This window comes from Sceloporus undulatus, chromosome 3 (genome assembly GCF_019175285.1).
Source record: "Sceloporus undulatus isolate JIND9_A2432 ecotype Alabama chromosome 3, SceUnd_v1.1, whole genome shotgun sequence".
Classification (NCBI taxonomy): Eukaryota; Metazoa; Chordata; class Lepidosauria; order Squamata; family Phrynosomatidae; genus Sceloporus; species Sceloporus undulatus.
The window spans coordinates 24892109-24913141 of NC_056524.1; positions in this window are offsets into that span (position 1 = coordinate 24892109).

Below are 21033 nucleotides of genomic sequence, written 5' to 3' on the forward strand. Positions count from 1 at the left end.
ATGAGACAGTACAAGGAGGTGATCTAGCTGAGTAGTTCTTTCCCTTTAATATTTTAAGATCTACCACTCTGTTTGAGAACCTGGGCTCCACTGGCATAGAAACAAAAAGCCCACTTTTTCTGAAAAAGATATCTATATGCTTACAGATACTGTACTATTACTGTAATCATTTACAGTAAGTGTTTAGAACATGAGAAATGGTAGCAGTACTGCTGGAAGTAAAAACAAACAGAAGGAAAAAGCCCTTTAATCATGGATAATTGTAGTGATACTGTTGAGCAGAAAATTTACTGCTTCAGTAACTTGACAATACAAGAATATAAATGAAAAACTGCAGGAGTATTATTGGGAATATTTTTTTACTCCTGTATACTCATCTAGACCAAATCTGTGTCCCACTGGTACTATGGTTGACCTCACATGTACCACTGGTAAAGAATCTCTGAACTAGACTGATGTGGCATATTCATCTGTTTCTAGATGCTTCAAACCACAATGACAAGTATCCTGTTGAGCAGTTAAGAGATTGTAAAATAAAGTTACAATCTTGTAACTGCTGAGAATTCACATTTATAATTAACATGATTGAGTGTGACCCCCAAAAGCATACACTTACATCCTGACAACACACCAGCCAAATCATTTCCAAGGCACTGGAGATCAGGACATTAGGAAATAACATATTCAGTGTTCTGCTAGTCATGGGATGCATCAAAAACAGACAGCTGGACAGACCTCTCAGGATTCTGCTGCAACTGCTTGTCTCAAGACACTCTACAATGCAGATGTCATTTCCCAGTGCCTTGATCTCCAGTACCTCAGAAACAATTCAGTTAGGATGTTGTCAGGCTGGGAAATTAGGTTCCAGGGAAGTGATATCAAGAGAATCTGTTGAACTCTGTTGTTGTAATTAAGCTATCAATTGAGATTTTTGGCCCTCGTATATTTAAATATTTTAAATTCCTCCTTAGATGTCATAAAAATTTGGGGCTCTAATTTTTCATGATGAAGAAGCAATGCAATGCCTCCTGTCATCTCAATTTTTCAAATACAGCTCCTAAAATTCCCATGCTTGCTGTGGGATTTTGTGGCCCTAAAGTATTTTTCTCCCAAACTCTATCTCTTACCAAAATGTTAAACTGCTAATTTCCCTACAGCCTCACCCTTTTTACATCAGAGAAAAATGAAAAGTGCCTCCTTCTTTAGTTTTTTGAGATCATCACCCATATGACCAGAGCACATGTATAAAGCATTAAAAAAAACCAAACCATGGTCTGCATTCTATTGGTTAGTCCCAACTAGAGTAGACCCATTTAATCAATTGTTGAGGGATAAGTCAACATATAATTAAATCCCATTAAGTCAATGAGCCTACTTTAGTTAAGACTCAGGTTGAATCTTCCCTGTAGAAAAAATACAGGTTGGCACTGCTTTAACTGCCATCGCTCAATGCTATGGAATTTTAGCATTTGTAGTTTTATAAGATATTAACCATTCTCTGCCAGAGTGTTCTGGTGCCACAGTAATGTACAAATCCCAGAATTCCATAGGATGGACCATGAGGATTGAAGAGGTATGAAACTGCATTGTTTCTGCAGTGCAGAAGCAGCCTGACTAGGTGTCAGGAACACAAATGACTTCCTTGAGAGTTTAGATAAGTTGCCAACCCAAATTTTGGTGTACATTGGTGGGGTGTTTTTTTAATCGAAATGTTATGGTGGGTACATAACACCTTTGTAGCTTGAATGAATGCTGGTAGATTTCCCATCTGAAATTTTGGAAGCCTCTCGCCAGTCACTGCAAACAGTGCTGTCTGTCCTAGACAGACCAATGAATGACTGGCTCGTAATAAGGCACCTTCCAACATTCCTATTACTTTATACCAGGGGTGGAAAAAGAGTAACCCCAACACATATTTTGTACCCATTGAGCTCTCCAAAACATGCCCCCACCCCTGAATCCTCCTCTCCCAAATTACAATGCTTTTTCAGGAGAAAAATCATCTCAAAATTATCCATGGGGGCATTTCCACTTGTGATTTAAAACGATTTTAAATACAGCGATTTGTTTTAAAATGACTCAAAATACAGTGAGTGTTATCCCACTTTTCAAATCACTTTATTTGTATTGTTTCCATTTACGTAACATTTTATTTTGTTTTGCTGTAATTGACTCAGTATCGTTCCCATTCATGGATGAATCGATGTATATTTAAACCGGTTTTGTTACTTTTTCGTTCACATTCACTTGTTTCAGCTATGAATGTCATGTCAATCAAAGCGACGTCATCATGACGTCACAGTACTTCAGAGTAACTTGCATCGATGTAGCCTGTACCTGCGTTCCCACTACGGGGACGTTTTTAATTCGTATTCAATTTCGCGGGTTTTTTAAAAAGAGCCAATGAGGAGGCGCTTAAGCTCTTCAGAGTCTAAGTGTCTAAGCTCTTAAGCGCCTAAGCTCTTAAGAGTCCTGTAATTTCCGGCCTCTCTTACTTTTGTTACTAGCGCTGATCGTATCTAGAACCATGGACCCTCGCCAGCAGGTCGGCAAGGGAGGGAAAGATGGCGGCGGAGACAACGGATGGGGACAAAGAAAGGGTGACTCCCCCGAGCTAGCCCATCGCGCTCCACTCCTCCCATCCTGTGGAACCCGAATCAGACGCCGAAACGTTCCCATTTAAATACAGCGATTCTTATATCGGCACAAGGGATAACCCGGGGTAAAACCTACTATTTTTTTAAGCCGGTTTATAGGCTTCTGATCCGGTTTAAATGTTTGGATTCGAATCGCTGTGGGAACGATAGAGGGTAAATCTAGAACTGTTCTAGAGTTAATTCAGGATTGAGTGAGAACGATACACCCTGTATTCGCTTTGTAAACCAGTGTATAAGCGAGTGGGAACGCCCCCCATGCTGCTGCAGACACATATCTAAAATGCAGTGGTTAGGCATTATTCCCTTCATAACCCCATTAGTAGAAAGCCAACAATTAAATGAAAGTAAAGTCAAAACAAAACTGGGCATTAAGATTCAGCTTAATTTAGTGTTGGTACAGCCTGCTAGGGCAGGACAGTGGCAAAATTGGTCCTCACTTCTTGCAGAGTCATCCATCTCAGCCTTACAGGAAGAAGAAACTTCCTCCAAATGTTACAACCCACATCACTGAGCATTATTAATTATTGTTTTTAGATTGCTTTTGTGAGTTTTATTAATGATTAGTGGGAGGGTCTAGTTACAAATACATAGGCGGCCTGTAGGCGCACCTTTCCCCGCCGGATCGGGGCCTCAGCGGCCAGAGCGGCAGCCGCTGAAGCCCCGATCCGCCACTTTCCGGGCTGCGGGGAAGCGGCAAAAGGCCCCTTCCCCGCAGCCTGGAAAGGGGTGTCCTTGGGGCTTCAAGCCCCAAGGACACCCCACGGCGGCGGGGAGAAGGAGAAAGGGGCCGTTTGGCCCCTTTCTCCTTTGGTCCGCTGGGCGCAGCCGTCTAAAAAGCTGCGCCCAGCGGACCAAACCAGGAAGGAGCTCCAAAACCCTAGTACTTTTCAGCCCGTCTGTAACGGGCCATAGTTACTTACAAGTTATGTCTTTGTCTGAAGATCTTAAATTTCTGGCTGGCTCATATGGAAGGAGGCGGTCTTTCAGATATCTTAGCCCCATGTCACTATCCAAGAACCTAAGATACACAGATGACACCATAATGCTAGCAGAAAATAACAAAGACTTCAAACAATTACTAAGGAAAGTCAAAGAAGAAAGTACCAAGGCAGATTTAATGCTGAACATCAAGAAAACTAAAATAATGACAATGGAGGATTTACACAAATTCAATATAGACAATGAGGAAACTGAAATAGTTAAAGACTTCCCATACCTTGGCTCAATCATTGATCAGAATGGAAATTGCAGTCAAAAAATCAGGAGAAGATTAAGACTGGGAAGGGCAGCTATGAAAGAACAACATGAGATCCTAAAGTGCAAAGATATACAACTGAACACTAGAGTAAGGATTGTTCAAGCCAATGTATTTCCCATCACCATGTATGCATGTGAGTACTGGACATGGAAGAAAGCTGATTTTCTTTCTAGTCAACTCATTTGAGAGGAGGTACTGGAGAAGAGTTCTGTGGATACAGTGGGTGGCTAGAAAGACAAACAAATGGGTTCTAGAACAAATCAAATCTGAACTCTCCCTAGAAGCCAGGATGACTAAGGACAGTGACAGTGAACTTTTTAGAGGCCAAGTGCCCAAACTGCAACCCAAAACTCACTTATTTATTGCAAAGTGCCATGTCCCTCTGACCTTCTGGTAACAAACTCTGGCAAACTCTGTGTTGGGGTGATGGCACACTTGCCCACAGAGAGGGCTCTGAGTGCCACCTCTGGCACGTGTGCCATAGGTTCGCCACCACTGACTAAGGAGATTAAAGCACTAGTGTTCATAAAGTTCTGATCACATCCCAGAATTGCTCTGTAAACTAATAATATGGGAACGAGTGTTACTGCATTTGACTTGTAATAGCGGGATGTTAATGTGATGACAACAAATACTTCTGCACACCCTTTCCTATTCTAGCAGTAATGGCACTCAGGTCATTCCTAACCTGTCCCTTTTTTGCACATGGGTACTGTTGCTGTGAAGTTTGTAATACTGCACTTGCACATGATGTCATCATTCTATAGTCCTCTTACCCACCTTGTACACACTTTGGTGTGCTTATGAGAGATGGAGAGGGAGCAAAGATGGCTTTTTTGAAGGCTTTCATGGCCGACATCCATAGTTTTTTATGGATCTTCAGAGAATGCCAACTACAGATGCTGGTGAAACATCAGGAATAAATTCTTCTAGAACATAGAATCATAGAGTTGGAAGAGACCATAAGGACCATCCAGTCCAACCCCCTGCCATGCAGGAAATCACAATCAAAGCATCCCCGACAGATGGCCATCCAGCCTCTGTTTGAAGACCTCTAAGGAAGGAGACTCCACTACACTTCGAGGGAGTTTGTTCCACTGTCGAACAGCCCTTACTGTCAGGAAGTCCCTCCTAATGTTGAGGTGGAATTTCTTTTCCTGCAGCTTGCATCCATTGCTCCGGGTCCTAGTCTCTGGAGCAGCAGAAAACAAGCTTGCTCCCCCCTCAATATGACATCCCTGGCCACATAGCCTGAAAAACCCACAAAAAGCCATGGCTTTTTGTATCAAAAACAAAAAGTTTTCTGCTATATTTAATTTCAATACATGGGGAACCATCGTCTTCAATATTAGCATTTTATGGAATGCTAACAGAATGTTTTGGTTGCAAGCATGTATTGGAAAATAGCGAGATAACGTCTATAAAAAAATTTAAAACAAGGGGGGGATAAATTGCCTGTGTCACCCTTCTAATGTTAATCTCTGGGGAAGAGTAGAGTTTGAGGATGTTCTAGGACAGGAAGGGAGGACCAATCAGAACACAAGGACGGATTGAGACCAGACAGCATTATCACATAGACATCACCTGGAATGGTCTGGAAATGGTCATGCTGGCTAAGAATAGGATTTTCCCATTTTTGAGCTGGAATGGGAGAGGGACAGTCTGGGTTCAAGATGAATACTGAATACTGAATGGGAATGGGGCTGTGCGATAACATTAATTCAATTCAGTTTACATTCCATGCCTAGACCAGTAGGAAAACACTGTGCAATAATCTCCTAAATTGAGACTATCATGTTTTGGGCACATAATGGGAAGCCATGATTCATTAGAAAAGGCAATAATGGTTAGAAGGACAGAAGGCAGCAGGGAAAGAGGAAGACCACACACCAGATGGATAGGCTCAAAGGGGCTGAACGGACCACTAAGGGGCGGCCTTCAACCACCTCTTTCTTTGCTGGATCTGGCATTTCTGCAGCACAAAAAGGAGCTGCAAAAAGTGGCTCCCTTTTGCACCACAGAAAGGGTGCTCTAGCCCCAGTGGTGGTGGCTTTTTGGTGCTTCTTCGGTGCAACACATGTAAGCACTGTGCCAAAGGCATAGTGTGATGCTGCCCGCTGTCTGGTCAGGTGGGCAGCATGGTGATGACATCCGGGTGGCTGGTGTGTGGACGCCACACCCGCACTCCACCCTAAGGCTCTTTATGACAGTCTGTTGAGGACAGGTCCCTAAGCCTGCAGGAACCGAGCAGGGCCATTGAGGACAGGGTGCCTTGGAGATGCCTCATTTACAGGGTCACCAGAGACTGAACATGACTTGAGGGCAGTTAACAACAACAACAAAGTCAATATTAGCACTTCGGATTTAGCTCAGAGGTAAATTGGAAGCCAGTGATGATTGTGGAAAAGAGATGTTATATAGTCTCTGAAATGCACACCTGACACAAGTCTGGGTGTATTTTGTACTAGCTGAACCTTCCAAACACTTTTCACAGGCAGCTCCATGTAGAGTATATTACAGTAGTCTAAACTGCAAGGTAACTAAGGCATAAACCAATGTGGTCAGATCTGTCTCCCCCAAGAAATGGCACAACTGGTGTACCAGCTGAAGCTGGGCAATGGCACTCCTGGCCACAGCAGCAACTTGGCTTTCCAGGAGCAGCAGTGACTCCAAGAGCACACCAAGCTATGAACTTGAACTTTCAGAGGGCAAATAACCTCATCCAGAACAGCTTGTGATCCCAATCTCGGGATGGTTTTCCTACTGACCTACTGATCTGTCTTGTATGGATTTAGCTTTAGTCTGTTCACCCACATCCAGCCCTTTCCTGCATCCAGATAACGATTCAGTACTACCAAAGCTTCCTTGGCATCAGTGGTAAAGGAAAGATAGAGCTGGGTATTCTTTCACCAAGAATAGCACAGCTCTTGTAGTTGTGTGACCTTTCTAAAGATACTTTTCTGACTGTGGGGAGTGGCCTCATTGAACAATGGAGGAGAAAGGGTTCAATTGCTGACTCAGGCTGTGCCTTGTGTTTTGTTTTGGGTGTTGAGATGTTGAGGTACAGGCACAAGAGGGGAGTGTGCTTTCAACTGATGTAGACTGGCTGAGATAAATGTATTTAATGTATATTGTAAAGGGAAGGAAAAGATTTTAAACTTTAATATTAGCTCTTTAAGGCTACACCTGTTAAAACCATAATATGGATCACCCAGAACTGAGCATTTATCTTAGCCAGTCTACATCAGTTGAAGACACACTCTCCTCCTGTGCCTGTACCTCCACATCAACACTTCAACAGAACTGCTCTGGGGCTAGTATTTTCCATATTTCCTTTGCAAATAATGCAGAGGAAACCATTCAAGGCAAATAACCTTCTAAATCAGGGGTGGGGAAAGTGCATTTCTGCAAGCCCTTCACTCCCACTTTTGGCATTCCCCTATCAGTAGTCCAAACTCCTGAACTCCACAAAGTTTTTAAAAGCATGATGGGGGCAATTTTCACCCAAACCTCACATAGGAAACCCACAAACATGGGGGGAAAACCCTCAAACCTAGGAACTTCCTTGACCCATTACTTCTGCTCACCATTTTTGAGAGAGATTCTGAAGAAAAACAGAGGTAAATTGGTGCACTATGGTGCATTAATTTAGGAGCTTATCAGATGAACTTTAAAACCAGATCAAACATCCAGTTTCATTTATCTCAGGAGCCAGGTCATGGGATGGAGGCGGGAATTATCGCATGCTAAATCACTGCCTAATCATCGCCCACTATCAGCCCGGGTCCAAGCCAGGTCCCAGCTGTGCTTCACCAGCACTTTTTTGAAGTTGGAAGCTTTCCAGCTTCTAAAAAGTGCTAGCAGAGCATGGCTAGGACCTGGACTGATGGTGGGTGGTGATTAGGCAGTGATTTTAGTATGCAATAATCCCCGCCTCCATCCTGCAGCCCAAGATGCTTGATCCAGTTTTAAAGTTCATCTGATAAGCTCCTAACATTGTGTGTCTTTGCTTGATGACGAAGCCATGGAGGTTTGAAAGCTTCTATCATGTATTTTATGCATTTTGGTTGGCCAAATAAAAGTGTCACTGTTCTGTGGATTTTGGATGTTATTGCACTTTGCTATATGGCCTACACTGCTACCCCTGAATATGTTTTTCATAGTGTGGCTTTCTCACAGATGACATGATTTGTCAGTTCCTTCCTTAAAGGCAATCTCATATCACAAGGGAGGTACTTTATGTAGCTGATATGACACAAGATAGATATTACCAGGCTTCAGGACAATCCACTGCAGAAGTCCAAACATCCTTAGAGGAAAAGCTCAAAGGCAGGGAAACAGGACACTAAAACAAGCCATTGAGGACTGAATATGCTCAATATTTGAGGGAGGCTGGTTGCCTATCAAGGATGCTGGATGGAAAGAAGGAAGGGGAAACAGAATGGAGCATTTGTGGAAAGGTCATTATAATCTGAAAGCCTGAACAGGAGCACTGTGTATTGTAACATGTTCTTTTATATTCCAGTTGTGTTATTTAGGAACACAAGGAACACTTCCCCATTAGATGATTCCATTATATAAGCCAGGGGATACCACAGTATTAATTTGAGCTTATGTATGGTCTTTCCACTTAAATTATCATTCATATCTTCATCTTTCTGTATGTACTTATTAAAGACATAGCCATTTTAGTCTGGGAAATCAGTATGCAAAAGGATCTTGTAGCACCTTTGAGACTAATTGAAAGAAAGAAGCTGGTAGCATGAGTCATGTGCTTTCGTCTAGGAAAGCTCTTGCTACCAGCTTGTTTCTTTCAGTTAGATATATACTTCTTAGAGGAAGAATGCTCAGGGTTAGCTGTTCCATTGTGTCCTTTCTCTAGTAACTCACAATCAATTGCAAAGTACATGTCTCTATTTATTGACTTCTCAACTGTGTATGGCAACCAAAGGGAGCCTAGAGGAAGAAGTGGGTGGAATATGCTAGGTGGAGCACGAAGCAGTAGCTTCTTGAGTAGTTTTACCACCTCCTTTGGTAAAAGAGAGAAGAAGGAACAAGTAATTTATATTCAGTCATTTTCTTGATACTCTTGTATGTTTTCACAAAGCACAGAGACTAGACTGTATGACAGACTGAAGCCAAATCCTGACTCCCAACCTAGGCACAGAAACTCGTCATTTCAGCTAACCTTCTCATCTTTTATTATTAGTTCAAAATAAAAGACTTGTAATCCAGCCGTCATTTGAATCAGAATACTGTATTCAGTCTGGCCCTTTGGGCACATGTTCTTTGGGAAATCCTCTAGAGGTCTCAGTTTTTTCTCTTTATGCCAGTGTTCTGCACGGCAATGATCAGAAACCAGTTTCATTTATCTCAGGTGCTATTGCTTCTCTACCCTGCCACCAGCCAGCCTTGCTTTGCTTGTTGGTTGCTTTAGTAAAATTCTAGCCACTGTGGTCTGTCCTATCAGAGGAATTTTAGAGGGCAAGGAGTCAAAAGATCTGTTGCCTGTCCATTCTAAGGCACACTGTGATGGGGAAGAAGACACAGGGAAGGAGCAAACAGACAATCAGGTATGGAAGGGAAGGAGTCCAAAAGACAAAGAACAATGTGTTTGACTACTTGCTGTGGTGCATTGTGCAGATGATGGAGGTGGTGCTACAGATGTGGACAAGAGAGAGCACAGGATGGGTTTGCACAGGGATGGGTAGCCACACAAAGCATAACAAGTAATTTGTGATTTGTGGTGACCCTAAGGTGAACCTATCATGGGGTTTTCTTGGCAGGATTTGTTCAAAGGAGGTTTGTCATTGCCTTCCCATGAGGCTGAGAGCATGTGACCTGCCCAAGGTCACCCAATGGGTTTCATGGCCAAGCAGGAATCAAACCTTAGTCTTCAGAGGCATAGTCCAACACCCAAACTACTACACCATGCTGACTGCAAGGACAGCTAGCCACTTGGAATTTGCCAGCATTGTGAACATAACAGTGGCATACCTATGAGTTAGTATATTTGACACCTGGTGTGGATCATTTTTAATACCCTCTTCCTTTCTTCCACAAGCTTTTCCAGATCTGGGCAAACAAGAGAGGGAAGAGACTCTCTTTATCAGCAGAGCTTCCAGACCTGGGTCTGCTGGTGCTGTTGGGTGAGCAGAAGGGGAAGGAGACTGTCTTTACTACCCAGCCAACAGGGTTGTCAGACCCAGAAGGCAGCCCCTTCCCATCAGTATGCCCCTCTCTGAGGTGTCACCCAGTGTGCTATATATCCCCACACCCACCTAGTGTCACCCCTGGATTTTAAGATACCTTGTTTAGGTGGAGTGAAGGAACAGTCTTCAAACACCTCCAGCCAACAGCAATCTCAGGAGTTTATCGCATGGCTTAAAAACCCAATATATCCTGCCACGTTGAAGTCTCTTTCAGGATAAAATCAGGTATTATCATATGCAAAATGCTGCCCATGCTGCTGACTGGCTGAATCCTGGTTAACTTCTGGCTAGAAGCCATGCTCAGCCGGTCGATTTGCAAAGCCGGGAGCTTCCTGGTTTTGAAAAGAGGCTGGCTGAGTGTGGCTTCTAGACAGAAATTCACTGGGATTCAGCCAGGCAGTGACATCACCAGCATTTTGCATGTGATAATACCTGACTTTATCCTGAAAGAAACTTCAACATGGCAGGGGTAAGTCGGGTTTTTAAGCCATGCAATAAACTCCTAAGTGTTCAGATAGATGAACAAGATGAGAGCTCTCCACCATGGAAATACCCCTTCTCCTGAAAAAAAAACAACCCACATAGCCTTAGCCATGGTGCCTGGAGGTAAAGTAGTTCTTGGTTGAAAAACAGTGGTGATCACTGCTCAGATGAAGCACTGAAGGCAAACAAGCATGTTTGTTTATATTAGTACCAGTTGACTCAGAGCTGTGTTTGTCTAGAGAATCCATAAAACAGATGTAGCAGACCTAATAGCCCATATGAATCTATCTTTAGTTGTTATTGTTTCCTTCCATTTCTAACTTATGGCAACCCTAAGACACAACTATCACAAGGTTTTCTTGGAAAGTTTCAAAGGCGTTTGCCGTTGCTTATCCTCTGAGGCCGAGAGACTGTGATTACTATCACAAGATCCCAAAGGCAGGGAACAAACAAGAATACAGTTTAAACAATTAAAAATAATTCAAAGCTACTTAAAACAATCTAAAACAACTTACAAAAATGTGTATTAAATGTGCAAATGAAGTACCGCAACAGATTAATCAATCCTAGATTAGTAGATCACATCAAAGGATTTGGTAACAAGCTAGGTATTAACTGGGCACCAAAATGATCAGCTTCAGAGCCCATCACTCCTTCAATGGGAGGGCATTCCCCCAAAAGATACCCCCAAAATGAAGGCCCTGTCCTATGTTTTCCTATAGTGTAGAGCCCCCACAAGTAGGACATAAAGGACTTCTTCAACAGATCTCAGTGCTCAGGCAGGTTTATATAAGGAAATGTGCTTCTTCCAATATTGAAGCCCTAGGCCATTTAGGACTTTAAATGCCATTGCTACATCTTTTGGTTCCTCTAAAGCAAGGGCCAGAATAATGCAACCCTCCAGAGGCTAATGAACTGTAATTCCCAGCAGCCCTAACCAGCATAACTAATGGTATGGAGTGCTGGGATTTGAAGTAAGACAAAATCTGGAGGGTTACAAAATCTCCACTATGCTAAAAGATGTTACTGTCAGCCAGTTCTTCTTTCTACCCATCCCCTCTCCCAGCGTTAGTCTTCCTCTCTTGCCTTCATCTTTTACTCTTGTCCTCTGGCTTCTCTTGTACTAACCCTGCTTTCCTAGATTCCTCTGCCTGCTTACTCCCACTAGCTCCTATGTGAGATCACAGAATGTCAACTGATAGCAGTCAGAGGCCTTTCTAGCTGATCCCACACCTCTTTATCAAGCAAATTTACTGGTCTAGTCACTGCCACAGATGTTATTGACACTATTAAAACCAATATCAGTCAAAGGCTATGATTTGCAATAATAATAATAATAATAATAATAATGGGATCTAATGAAACCCAAGAGCCAGCAAATGAAATTTAAGGTCCACTATAGCTCTTCCTCAAAATAGGGAAATAAGACTTTACAGAAACAAATTATGACTGATAGCTGAGTGAACTGCTGCTTCGCAAACCATACACTACCATTCCATAAGAACCTTCAAAAAAAAATAAGGCTAGAAAAACCAACCACAAAATTTAGCACTTACATATATGAAAAAGTAGAGGTAGGAAGCAAAACAGCATGTATTGTGAAAAGGAGTGGTTTGATCTATGAAGCGAGCTACATTTTCCAATAGCTGAGATGTTATACACACAATGCTTGTGTCATAAAACAGTCCATACTGTACATTTGAATTATGAATTGGATACCTGGCTATCTCAATTTATTCTTGATATATAATCTCAAAATGCCTACAGTGCCTTTCATTTCTCCCACTTGGCTTCTTTTTTTTTAGATAGCATCATATTTTTCCTTGGAGTGATGGCAGTTGACTGCATTTTATGAGTCAACATGATGAGCGACAAGGTATCTGAAATGTGGTGGGGGGAATCACTGCTATTAGACACATGTTTTTTTAAAAAGGCTGCAGAAAAGCTTTGGTTGAGTACAGGCTATGGAAACTATTATCAAGGTTGTGGTGGCATAAATTTGTTCAGCAAGAATAGGCAACACGCCCCACTTCCATCCCAATGGGAGCCTCCCCACCAACATTCAGTGGTACCAGCAACATTTCTCTAGTCACTGCAGTTACTCACTGAACACAGTGGGTCTTACCTCTGAGTAAACATGCATAGAATTGTGCTGTTATTAATATATACCCCAGATTTACTTTGGTGTAATTTAGGGGAAGCCTATTCACATTAGCTTAAATCCTATTATTAGCCCTGACTAGAGTAGATCCTCTGAATCAATTGGATTTTCCTATTAACTCACCCTCCAGGAACTGATTCAGTGGTCTGCTGTAACAAACAGGATTCAGGCCTTTGTTTATCCTCTCTCTCATGACAAGTGTACAGGCCCACCTTATGAATAGAGTATTAATTAGATTTATCCATTCCACTCCATTTCCCCTTTTTATAAGTCTTGCATGTCTTATGAACAGGATATTGATGGTCTTTTGGAATGATTCATTTGTGCTATTGGCTTTTGCTGTACTAAAAGCATCAGTTGCATATGTTTGTGTGAAATCATCATTGTGATGTCATGGACATGTGCTGAGAAATATTGTTTAATTGATTGGTTGTGTAATTGATTGATTGTATAACAGAGTATACAAGGAGCTGTTGGGAAGAACTGAAAATGGAAGGTTGGAGTGAATGCTGATTGCTGGAATGTTTGAGGAGATTTGCATAAGGCTGGTGTTATACAACTGGTGTTTCAGCTTTTAGAGACGTTTGGGATTAGTGATGGGTATAGACATCTGTGTGAGCAGGTGTAGATGATTTATGATTAAGAGTGAGTCAGGCTTTGGAATAAATGAGTGGCTTTTAAGGGTCTGAGGCTGTATCTGCACTGCAGAATTAATGCAGTCTGATACCTCTTGAATTGCCATGGCTCAATGCTATGGAATTCTGGGATTTGCAGTTCTGTGAGATATTTAGCCTTCTCTAGCAAAGAGTTGTGGTGCCACAACAAACTACAAATCCCAGGAGTCCATAGCATTGAGCCACGGCAGTGTCAAACTGCATTAATTCTGCAGTGTTGGTACCAGCCTCTGTTAACTAGAGAGGAGTAAGTGAGACAGTCTGTGATATTTTAAATGTAATACACAATTGTTTTGTTTGTTTAACTCATATAAATAAAGAATTGTTTTATTCACTTTGGCCTCCAGGAACACTATCCATATGAAAGGCTGGATTCAGACAAAATGCCCACGGTGGCACCACTGAATATAGAGGGATAGTGTACATTGAGAAGTTGCATAAACCCAGTATGATTTAGTAGTTTGGGTGTTGGACCAGGACTCTGGGGACCAGGGTTTGAATCCTCCCCCCAGCCATGGAAACCCACTGGGTAACCTGGGGCAAGTCACACTCTCTCAGCCCCAAAGGAAGGTAAAAGTAAATCCTCTCTGAAACAAATCTGTGATAGGGTTGGCATAAGTCAGAAATGACTAAAACGCACACACAACAACAAGAAGGAAGGGAGCCCTGGTGGCGCAGTGGTTAAATGCCTGTACTGCAGCCACTCACTCAAAACCATAAGGTTGGGAGTTCAATACTTGACTCAGGCTTGCATCCTTCCGAGAAGGTCGCTAAAATGAGTACCCAGGTTGTTGGGGGCAATTATCTTACAGTTGTAAACCGCTTAGACACTGGTAGTTCAGTATGAAGCAGTATATAAATGAAGCTGTTTGTTCTGTTTGTGCCATCAGGTGACCTGTCAAGGTATGGTAATCCCATGATTTTCATAGGGTTTTCTTTGGCAAGAAATGCTCTGAAGTGGTTTTGTCAGTTCCTTATCCTGAATTTATCCTACAGCAGTTGGTATTTGTTGGCAGTTGGGATTACAGTCGGCCCTTCTTATACACAATTTTTTTATACACGGATTCAAGCATCCATGGTTTGAAGATGTTCCAAAAAAGTATAAATTTCAAATAACAAACCTTGATTTTCCATTTTTTATTTTGCTATGTCATTATATTTAATGGGACTTGAGCATCCACAGATTTTGTTATACACGGGGTATCTTGGAACCAAACCCCAGCGTATAACAAGGGTCCACTGTATAGAATTAGTAGTTACTCTCTGTATGTTCTTTAGTTACTTTTTATTCATTTTTCATAATACATTTAGTATCTTGTATGGTTTCCCCCAAGTTGTTAGGTATAAAATTGTTTGTAGTCTGCCATCCATGTACTAACCAGGGCTGACCCTGCTTAGCTTCTATGAAACCATTTTAACTGTCTTGGTTCAGTGCTAGAGAATCCTAGGAATTGTAATTTATCGTGGTACCAGGGCAATTTGACAGAAGGCTGAATGTCTCAAAAAGCTACAGTTCCCAGAATTCCCTGGCATTGACCCAGGGCAGTTAAAGCAGTCTCAGACTAGATTATTTATTCAGTGTGTTTTGGACCTATGTTCAGATGGGATCTGGTGCCTTTAGGGGAATTATTACTCCTTGTAAATACTTGTGCAAACATTTTGGGAGGGAGCACCAAAAATGTTAGTGAAAACAGAAACCTTTCTTCTTAGCTGTCAGGCATCAGCAGTAGGCTAGGTCTCTCTCTCAGCTCTTGTAATAATTCCACCTGTTTCGAAACAAGACAAAAAGCCCAAATGACATATTTAGTCAATGTTGTGGTTTCCTTCTGCACACCATTCCTCTTTTGTGTAAGCAGCAAGTCAACAGAAGGTAATTAATCAAACTATATAATTTTGCTTCTGGTATCTTCTCTCATTAGCAATGTCACCATCCACTGAGACTGACTCGAATGGCCAGCATCTGGCATGCCATAAATTCTGCCTTCTTCCTCCTTCATGAAAATCTTATGCCCTTGCAACTCTCACTGACTGCCAAATATCAGCAATGAAATGAAACCAATGCCTAAAACAGACTGATCTAGATTTTGTGTGGAGCAGAGTTGTTGTTTTTTTAAAAAAAATCTTCTTAAGAAGATTGTAGAAGTGTACCATGGATCACAATGAAAGCTACCTTAAATACAAGGGATAACACGGTGTCTTTTCCTTTTGTAGCTGCCTATTCAATTTATGTATTTTTCTCTTTCTTTCTTTTTTAAAAATGCCCCTCTTTAGTTAAGCAAAGCTGTTAATGAGATAAGACATGATAAATGCTTACCATTAAGGAGAAAGCAGTTATCATCTAATTCAGCAGAACCCATTCAAATGAGTCCATTTGATTTTCCAGGAAACAGTGGGCCAAATGAATACAAAGCTCTCTGCTACCACTTGGTGTGCACAGCCATGGATAAATACCAGCTTCATCACAGTTAACAATATGCCTGGGATTGGTTTAAGACCTTTACATTGGGACATGATCTCAAATGAGCTATAATGACAAACTGGTAGCCCCATTAAGGTGTGCTTTTGGTAATGAAGAAGAATTGTGAATGGAGGGAGCTGAATTACACATTAAATAGATACAAATGCTCCTCACATATCCTCCCACCCTGAGGTCTTGCCATTCACCAACAGACCAACACATAGATTAACATGTAAATCACTTCCTCTCAACCAAGGATCACACAGTATATATACTCCACACACCTCCATGCCACCATTCTCTGAAGATGACTGCCACAGATGCAGGTGAAACATCAGGAATTAATTATTCTAGAATATGGCCACATAGCTTGAAAAACCCACAACCAACTATAGAGGCTAGTGATAAAAGCCTTCAACTACACTCAGTCACAATGTTCATTGAAATCATAGCCCAGCTGAATGTTACTGTTTCAAAGCCCAGTTTAGCATGGCAAAATTCTTAATTTGAAATACAAGCCATGGACAGCTAGTGAAGATTGGGGCCATGACATATGGGGAGGGGGAATTAATCATTTTCTCCCAGGCCAAAAGGCCAATAAAAATTATGTCTAAAACTGGGAACTGGTATGGAAGGAAAAGAGCCACCCTGGTGTAGTGGTTTAAGTGTTGGACTATGACTCTTTAGACTAGGATTTGAATCCCTGCTTAGCATAGAAATCCATTCAGTGACCTTGGCTGAGTCACACACTCTCAACTCCAGAAAATATCATGATATGGTGTCTTAGAGTCTCCACAGGTAGGATATAACTTGAAGGCTCACAGCAACAGCAACACTGGGAGGAATGCTACAACTGTAGACAACACCAAGTTCTCTCCTGTTGTAAAATACAACTTGGAGAGGGAAGGTTTCTTTGTGTGCATGGCATGAGAGTAGGGCTGCCAGTTCAGAATCATCCTAGTCTAAGGTTTCTGAGCCAAATCCTGAGACCTAGGGATGGCCCTGGTGATTTCATTAAGTGTTATGCATTACGTACCCACATAGTTGCTCACAAAGTTGCTCACACAAACACACGTGCATGCACGTATGCACACGGACACATACACACACACACACAGTGAGAGATGACATATTTGGAAATTAAGGCGCGTTACAGACCGCCCCTTTGGGGCTGCCTGTAGGCGCACCTTTCCCCACCGGATCGGGGCCTCAGTGGCCAGAGCGGCAGCCGCTGAAGCCCCGATCCACCGCTTTCCAGGCTGCGGGGAAGCGGAAAAAGGCCCCTTCCCTGAAAGGGTGTCCTTGGGCTTCAAGCCCTCCCTTCAGCCACCATCTTGGGGGAGAGAGGCGGGCTGCTCCAACTGCCTGCCTGAAAGAAGTAAAGCCCTCCCTTCAGCCACCATTTGGGGGAGAGAGGCGGGCTAGCTCCAACTGCCTGCCTGAAAGAAGTAAAGCCCTCCCTTCAGCCACCATCTTGGGGGGAGAGAGGCGGGCTAGCTCCAACTGCCTGCCTGAAAGAAGTAAAGCCCTCCCTTCAGCCACCATCTCTTGGGGGAGAGAGGCGGGCTAGCTCCAACGACCTGCCTGAAAGAAGTAAAGCCCTCCTTCAGCCACCATCTTGGGGGAGAGAGGCGGGCTAGCTCCAACTGCCTGCCTGAAAGAAGTAAACCCCTTCAGCCACATCTTGGGGGAGAGAGGCGCTAGCTCCAACTGCCTGCCTGAAAGAAGTAAAGCCCTCCCTTCAGCCACCATCTTGGGGGAGAGAGGCGGGCTAGCTCAACTGCCTGCCTGAAAGAAGTAAAGCCCTCCCTTCAGCCACCATCTTGGGGGGAGAGAGGCGGGCTAGCTCCAACTCTGCCTGAAAGAAGTAAAGCCTCCCTTCAGCCACCATCTTGGGGGAGAGAGGCGGGCTAGCTCCAACTGCTGCTGAAAGAAGTAAAGCCTCCCTTCAGCCACCATCTTGTGGGGAGAGAGGCGGGCTAGCTCCAACTGCCTGCCTGAAAGAAGTAAAGCCCTCCCTTCAGCCACCATCTTGGGGGAGAGAGGCGGGCTAGCTCCAACTGCCTGCCTGAAAGAAGTAAAGCCCTCCCTTCAGCCACCATCTTGGGGGAGAGAGGCGGGCTAGCTCCAACTGCCTGCCTGAAAGAAGTAAAGCCCTCCCTTCAGCCACCATCTTGGGGGAGAGAGGCGGGCTAGCTCCAACTGCCTGCCTGAAAGAAGTAAAGCCCTCCTTCCGACCACCATCTTGAGGGGGAGAGAGGCCTGTTATGTTTTATTTTGACTTTGTATTGTACTTCCTGTTGTACATCGCTTTGATCTAATTTGGAAAAGCAGTATATAAATAAACATTATTTATTATTTATTATTATTATTATTATTATTATTATTATTATTATTATTATTATTTACCCAACTTTTTCCAGGCAAGCGTTCTCTGAAGATGCCAGCCACAGATGCTGGCGAAATGTCAGGAAGAAAGTCTTCTAGAACATGGCCACATAGCCCGAAAAAACCCACAAAAAACTGGTGATATCTTCATTAGCCAACCAAAATACCCAATATATATGTTGCTTTAAAAGTTTTCAAGATATATATGGTGCATTTTGGTTGGCCAATATAGGCATCACTGTTTGGTTAATTTTTGATGTTATTGGACCAGAAAGTACATGAGAACCAAACCTTCCTGCCAGGTGATCCAACCCCAGCCAGAGCAAAGGTGGCAGGACATTGGCCCAGGTCCCATGCCCTGCAGGTTGTGAGCATGGTGTCAAGCAAACCATAAGGGAGAGGAAGAAGAGGTGATGGGGTGGTGGGAGAAGGTAGTGCATGAGGCCTGTGCAAGGAAGCAGACTGTTTTATCAGAAAGGAGGAAACCCAACAACCTAGACTGGCCTTTCAAGGGGGTGGGTTGGTTAAGAAAGCCTGACTTTTAAAAGGCACATATGCCAAGTAGGAAAACTGGGTTAGCAAGGCAATGCCAAAGAGCAAATGTGGGATCAAAGCAGCATAATTGCGTGATTCCAGAGAAGTGTGATATGATTGTTTTCAAACTGATATGTTCCCATTTGCTTCATCAGCATGATTGCTCTGAGAAAACAGGCTGGTGTGATATAGTCCCTAGTCATGGGTGTTTATCAGACGAGCTCTTAAAGAGGTACTATTCCAGTGTGACTCCTCTAGCTGCCTCCTGTTGCATGCTGGGATTGGCAGTTTTAAGGAGGGGTATTTAGAATTCTCAGGCAGAGAAGTTCAGCTCCTTAAAACTGCCAATCCCAGCATGCAACAGGAGGCTGCTAGAGGAGTCACACTGGAATAGTACCTCTTTAAGAGCATAGTGTGATAAACATCATAGTCACAGGACTTCAAGGTATTCCAGATTCCAAACCTGTCCTATGGAGAACAGACACTTCAACAGAGTTATACCCTCCAGCTGTGTAATTTCCAGGCAGGGACGTAGCTAGGATTTTAGGAAGGGGGGGGTCCAGACTAAGTGCCACCATTATAATGGGGCTTGAGTGCGGCGGCGCAGCAGCACACACCATTCATTTTTCTAATGGAAGGGGGGGGTCCGGACCCCCAGATCCCACCCCCCTTGGCTACATCCCTGTTCCAGGGATAGTCCCAATTAATCTTCTTCCATCTCATCTTTCCAGCTGCTTTTAAAATGGTCGCTCTCCTCCGCCCCTTTGTCCTCAGCTTACTTCAATTGCTACAAACTAAGTTCATTGTACAAAAGTAATTTGAACTCAATTAACTCAGCAGGAAGAAAGAGGAAGATGTGCAGTCTTGCCCTTCCTAATGCTGCAACCTCTCCTGTCTTGTGAATTCTTCCTCATTATAATTTTTGCTCTCTTGACCACACTCTAATGTTGCTTGGCCAGTTGTGTTCTCGTTTTCATTGGTGAATGTTGGAAGTTACATAGATTCCCAAAAGCTTGAAAAATAACCTTGTTGCACTAAGACTGCCTGCCGTTAAAGTGCCATGTGAGATATTCAATACATATCTAGTTCAATATTTTAGAATTCTTCCTACACTTTACACACAGAGATATAGTCACACACACCATTACTGCTGGGTTTTATTCTTATGTGGAGTCCTGGCACGTTAATAACTGTTATATGAAAATACAGATATAATTATACAAAAAATGTACAGAACACAGTATACTTTGCTTTGTCAAGTTTCCTCATGACTCTTATGTTTTATTGGTACTGTATATGAACTTAATTAGTAATCAGAGCTTGAGGTCTTCCTTTGTGATTCAAAGCCGAAAGCTCAAAATATTTTTTAAAGGAAATTTTGCAGTAATGTTAAATGAGCTACTGAAAATTCAACTTTGTATATTTCCATCTAATAAATGATAGTTTCTTTTGAGGAAAAAAAAAACCTTTTAAGGCAGATTATAAGAATTTAAATTCCAGGCAATAAGTATTTTAACTACAGAGGGTGGAAAAACCTAATTAATGTTATTTCCACCTAAGTATAGGATGGATTTTTGACACCTTCATGCAAATGATGGACCAATCATTTGCAGCATTAAATGGGTAGCCATAGTTATATGGGAAACCACCATTATATTGAGAATGAGCATTGGTTCCTCTAGCCAAGGAGGTGACAAGCTGTACTCAGTGGGATACATCATAGGGTTGGGAGACTGAAAACTGGAGAGGGCTCCTTTAATGGTTATGTTCAAGAAGTATTTTAGTAGGTGTTGCTTGTGATGCAGCCAGATATTTTTATCGCATTTCTACCATAAAAAGTGCCTAATCATAAATCAGAATCTTGTTATGCCACAAGTTGGCATTTTAAGGTACAGAAACCCCCTCTAGTTTTCACTTTGGCAACTCTAAGAGGATGCCACTCCCTTAAACCTGTCTTTGTGGCTCCTTTCCCCCTAAAATTAGAAGGGGCAGGTTTTCTTTTGCCCACAAATAACCTCTAGCAATCCCAAAAATGTTCAGGTACTCAACTCATTTTCAGGCACTCACAATCTAGCCAATTTTTAGGCTTCTAGGGCCTAAAACCAAGATGTAATTATACTTCTTGTTCCAGTCACATCTAGTCACAAGCTTTGGAAGGATTTCTATTTGGTATCTTGTGACAAAAAGTAATTCCCCCCTATTTTGGAG